Below are 5,936 nucleotides of genomic sequence, written 5' to 3' on the forward strand. Positions count from 1 at the left end.
CGGAGTTGCCTGAACGAAATATCGCAGTTAGCACGCCATCTATTGAGCGAGTTAGGCAGCAGAGTCAGAAAGTTATTGTTCATTCACCTGAGAATCCCCCCTCCCCGCTCAGCTCGTTGTCGCCGTGTGGGGGCTTGGTGGGCGGCTGCCGGAGTGTGATGCTCCTTGGGACAGTCCTGTCCTTTTCTAGCCTTGTGCTCCTGCTGCCGTCCTCTCCAATTCTGCTGGGCATCTTTTCCTTTTCCTTCTGTTTCGTTTTTCTCCCCCCTCTTCTCCTATCTGCTTGCCGTTTCCTGCCGACCTTTTGCTCGTTCTGGTTCTTCCCTTGGACTTCTTCTATTTTGACGCCCGGGTGCTTGAGGAGGCATACTCTTGCACCCGTAGAACTGCAGTACCCGACGTCGAGAGCGAGGGGAACCTTTTATTGTCAATCCCCACTTCGTCACTGAACCCGATCTCGACGGACTGTCGGTTTCTTAAGGTGGCGTTTGTGGGGTGTATACTCACGACGCACCCCTAGGAGGCCCCGACAAGATCGGCGATAGCTTCTTGTTGGGTGTCCTGCCTCTAATTGTGGCTCCATGGTGGGTGTGGGGGCACATTCGTGAGTGAATTCTTCTTTCGTCAAGATGATTACCCCTGCTTCGGCTTCTTCTGGTTTACCTTCTCAGGCTCGTGGGGTGGGCGACCAAGCCCCCGAGTCGGTCCGTATTGGAAGACCGGGCTCTGTAGCCTCCGCTGCATTGGGCCCCGACCTTGCTCCTCCTTTGGCCTCTCTGACTCCTTCCCCTGGCTCCCCTCCCTCCTCTGTGGTTGGGTCGAGCCCCAAGCCCCCAGTGGTGACTACCTCGTCCCCTGGCGCGGCTCCTTCTCTCGTTGTTACTACTGCGCCTTTTAACCCCTCTCTCTCTGGGGGTTCTCACCGCCGTTCTCGTCACGGCCGCCCTCGCTCGATTCCTTCCAGTTCTGCTACCTATCAAGCCTTGTTTGGTCCCGCTTCGTGGGCCAAATATTTTGATCTCCTCCCTCTTGATTCTGCGCCTCCTGACGATTTCTCCCTTCATCGACATCTCATTGATTCCGTGGATGCCTCCATTACTTTTAACCCCACTCGTCTCGGTACGCGTGTCGTTGCTGCTCCTTCTCAGGATGCTGCTTCCCGCTTGGCTGCCTTATCCTGCCTTGGCGAGACCCCCGTTCGGGTCTCGAAGAACGTCCAGTTGAATGCCAGTGTTGGCACTATTTTGCTCCCGCCCCATGTTGCGACCGGTGTTCGGGACCTACGCGACTGCCACGACGATATTCGACATATCCTCGCTGCCCAGGGCCATTCTATTCTCCAGGTGGACACGTTTACTCGTCCCCCTCGTGGTAGTCGCCGTCAACCCCTCCGGGTTGTGAAGATTACCTTTGATGGTAGGACCCTTCCACCCTCTGTCATTCTTGCTGGTGCCAGGTGCTCTGTCCAGGAGTACATTCCTTCTCCTCGGCTCTGCAACAAGTGCTGGAGGTTTGGGCATGGTGCCCTCCGCTGCTCCGGGACTGTCTCTCTCTGTCCTTTGTGTGGTGGCGAAGGTCACTCTAAGTCGGAGTGCGCTTCTCCCCAGGCTCGTTGCCTCAACTGCGGTGAGGCCCATCCTACCTTCTCCCGTGCGTGTGTCCATTACAAGCTTGAGGCAGCCGTCCTCAACTTGAAGCACCGGGAGCGTTTATCTTTTCCTGAGGCGAGGCGCCAGGTTCGCCGGCTCCCGCCTTATGCTAATATCTCTTATGCTCGCGTGTTGCGCTCTTCCTCTCCTCGTCCTTCCCGCCTTCCTCAGACTCACAACCGTTTCCAGGCCTTGGACCCTGATGCGCCCACTGCCCCCTCCTCTGTCCCTTTGGGTTCTCTCCCGAAGGATCCTCCTCCTGGTCCTCTGTCTGGGGTTCCCCTTCCTTCTACCCGGTCTGTCGTGTCTTCTGTGTCTCCTTCCTCGTCCCCCTCCGATCCTCCTTCCCATCCTCTTCCTCCATCTATCGGCTCTCCCCGCCGCCTGTCGGTGCGGGCGGATGTCCATCGCTCTCCTAACGGCCGTCGTGTGTGCTCTCGTTCGGCTTCTCCTGTTGAGACACTGGAATCCGTTGCCCGGTACGTAGTTGCTGGGACACCGGTCTCTTTAAGTCAGAAGCGTAAGCCTGGCTCCTCTCCTTCCTCTTCCCCGGCGGGTAAGAAGGCTTCGCTTTCTTCCTCAGCTCCTCCTTCTGGCTCTGTTGCTCCTTCCACTCCCGTTTCAGTGCTTGCGCCCCCTGTTCCTGCTATGGAGGTTTCTTTGGCCCCTGCTTCCCTTTCGGTTGCTGCTCTTGCTGGGGTGCTCTCCTCTCTTTCTACTCCCCCTCTTCCTGCTGCTGTCCTTGACTGCTCCTCTCCGTTGTCTCCTCCTCCTCCTCCTCCTCCTCCGGACCCTGCCCGCCCACCTCTGATCTGTTCTCCCGTTTCCTTCCCTCCGTCTTTGCTCAGTTTACCCATGCCCCCTAACCCTGACTTTGCTGACCCTGATCCCGACCCTGATATTCTTTAACGTGCTCTGTTGGTCTTTCGCCTTTGTTTCTTCCTTGTTCTCTGTTTTTGTCCTTTCTCTTCTCGTCGTTGTCCATTCTTCAATGGAACGTTCGAGGTTATTACGCCAATTTCCTCGAACTCCAACTTCTGGTTTCGCGGTTTTCGCCCCTTTGTGTCTGTCTCCAGGAGCCGATGCTTGGTGCTCGTCCTGGTCGTTTTCGTGGCTATTCCTTTCTCTCCCCCCCCCCAGCCATTGCTGGGGCTTCTAATTCTTCTGCTCTCTTGATTCGGGCTGATGTTCCCTTTGTTCCTTTACTTTTTCCTTCGCCTCTCCATTGTTCTGCTGCTCGTATCTTTGTGGGGAAATGGTACACAGTTTGTTCCATTTATCTTCCCCCGAGTGTCCCGCTCTCTCTTCCTGATTTGAAACACCTCCTAGACTCCTTGCCGGAGCCTGTGCTCCTGCTGGGTGACTTCAATTGTCGTCATTCTCTTTGGGGTGACGTTCTGACGAATACCCGGGGTCGCCTCCTTGAGCCGTTTCTCCTCTCTTCTTCCCTGTCTCTTCTGAATTCTGGTGAGCCCACTCATTTGGACTCTCGAACTCGCACCCTTTCTTGTCTTGATCTTTCTCTCTGCTCTTCTTCTCTTTACTTAGATTTCACATGGCAGGTTCTTGATGACCTCCATGGAAGTGATCATTTCCCCATCCTTGTTTCCTTTTTCTCTTTTCGCCCTTCCCTCTCTTTCCCTAGATGGCAGTTTGCTAAGGCGGACTGGACCCTGTTTTCCCTCAGTGCTACTCTCTCTGACCTCTCCCTTCTGCCCCTCTCTCGCGCTCTCCTCCTTTTTCATGACACTGTCTTCGACGCTGCCCTCCGCTCTATTCCTCGCTCTTCCTCTCGGGGTCCACGGAAGTGCGTTCCCTGGTGGAATGCGGACTGTGCTCGGGCTGTCCGCTGTAAGCGTGCAGCCTGGAAGAAGCACCGCCGTAGGCAGACGACCGATTCTTTTCTTTTCTTTCGGAAAGCGAGTGCGGTGGCCCGTAGGGCCATCCGTACGGCTAAACGTGAATGTTGGGCTTCTTATGTCTCGACAATTACGTCCGAAACCCCTCTGGCCCAGATCTGGAAGCGTATCCGCAAGATAGCGGGTAAGTTCGTTCCCGATGTTTCACCGGTCCTTCACCTCCATGATACTCTTGTGGCGGACCCGTTGCAGGTCGCTTCCGAACTGGGTTCCCACTTTTCTTCTGTTAGCTCTGGTCTTCATCTTCCCCAATCTTTCCTTCTTCGTAAACCTGTCCTTGAGTCTCGTCCTTTAGATTTCTGCACTCATCTTCAGCTTCCCTATAATGATCCCTTCTCTCTCTCTGAACTTCGTTCTGCCCTGGCCCTCTGCGGTTCTACGGCGGCGGGCTCCGATGGTATTCATTATGAGATGCTTCGCCATCTCCCTCCGAGCACGTCTCAGTATTTACTGAGTCTGTATAATCGGATCTGGGAGTCGTCGTCAGTCCCTGAGGACTGGCTCGATGCCGTTGTCCTCCCTGTTCGCAAACCAGGGTCTCTGGGTACTTCCCCTAAGGACTTTCGCCCTATTGCTCTCACAAGTTGTGTCTGCAAACTCTTTGAACGTATGGTTAACGTTCGTCTGATGTGGTTCCTGGAACACCATCACCTCCTCTCCCCTTCTCAATTTGGTTTCCGCAAGTGCCGCAGCACGACAGATGTCCTGGTGAACTTGGAGGTCTATATACGTACTGCTTTTGCTGCGAAGACCTCCGTTGTTGCCGTCCTTTTTGACCTAGAAAAGGCTTACGACACCACTTGGCGTTATCATATCCTATCTCAACTTCATTCTTTTGGCCTTCGTGGTCATCTCCCTCTCTTTCTCCGCAGCTTCCTCTCTCGTCGTTCCTTTCGGGTGCGCCTTGGTACCGCTCTCTCTCCCCCTTTTCAGCAATACGAAGGTGTGCCCCAGGGTAGTGTTCTGAGCACTACTCTTTTTCTGGTTGCCCTCAATGGTCTTCTTTCCTCTCTTCCTTCTGGTGTCTTCTCCGCTCTCTATGTCGATGATCTTACCCTTTGTTGTCAGGGTGATGATTCGCCTCTCCTTCAACGCCGGCTTCAACTTGCGATTGATGCCGTGTCGTCTTGGGCCACAGGTCATGGCTTCAAGTTCTCTACTTCTAAGACTTGTGCCATGACTTTTACGCGGAAACGGGTTGTTCTTCGTCCCTCTTTGTCACTTTATGGTCATCCCCTTGAATACAAAGATTCCGCGAAGCTTTTGGGGTTATTCCTTGACACTCGTTTGTCTTGGTCTCCCCATATCTCTTACCTCCGTGTTGAGTGCTCTAAGTCCCTTACCCTCCTTCGGGTCTTGTCCCATACTTCTTGGGGGGCAGATAGGCGCACTCTCCTTGCTTTACATTCCTCTCTCGTCCTGTCTAAGCTCGATTATGGTTGCCCTGCTTACTCGTCTGCTTCTCCTTCTACTCTTCGCCGTCTTGATGCTTTGCACCATACTGGGTTGCGCCTCAGTTCTGGTGCCTTTCGTTCGACTCCCGTCCTTAGCTTGTATGTTGACACTGGCTTCCTGTCTCTCCAGGACCGCCGTGATCGCTACTGTCTTCGGTATCTTGCGCGGTCCTTGCAACATCCTTCCTCTCGTCTCTGTCGTGCTTTAACTTTTACCCCTCCTGCGGTTCCTGTTCCTCTTCACCACCTCCCTCTTTCTGTCCGGTTATCTCGCCTGCAGGATTCTCTTTCCGTTCGTATTTCTGATGTTTCTCCTCGTGTTGTTCCTTCTTTGCCCCCGTGGAGGGTCCCTCTTCCGCGGTTTTGTACATCCTTGACTCGCATCACTAAAGCTTTTACCCCTCCTACAGTTCTCAAACGCCTTTTCCTCGAGCACTTTTCTTCTCACTCCCGCTCCGTTTCTGTCTTCACCGATGGGTCTAAGTCAGCGGACGGTGTTGGCTACTCTGTTGTTTTTCCTGATCGCACTTATATGTGTCGCTTGCCTCCGGAGACTAGCATCTTTACAGCGGAACTTTATGCTATTCTCTATGCTCTTCGTCTCCTGCTTTCTCGTTGTCAGTCTTCCTTTGTGGTTGTTGTTGACTCTCGTAGTGCCCTCATGGCTCTCGGGTGCTTTAATCCAGTTCATCCGGTAGTTGTCGAGATCCAGCATTGGCTGTTTCTCGTTCACAGTAAATTTAAGTCGGTTGAGTTTTGTTGGGTTCCCAGCCATATTGGCGTGTCTTTAAATGAGCGTGCGGATGCTGCCGCTAAGGAAGCTGTCCGCTCTTGTCCCATCTCTCGTAAAGGCATTCCGTATTCCGACTTTTACCCGGTTATCCATTCCTCAGTCCTTACCCGTTGGCAGGCTT

This window comes from Procambarus clarkii, chromosome 49 (assembly GCF_040958095.1).
Source record: "Procambarus clarkii isolate CNS0578487 chromosome 49, FALCON_Pclarkii_2.0, whole genome shotgun sequence".
Classification (NCBI taxonomy): Eukaryota; Metazoa; Arthropoda; class Malacostraca; order Decapoda; family Cambaridae; genus Procambarus; species Procambarus clarkii.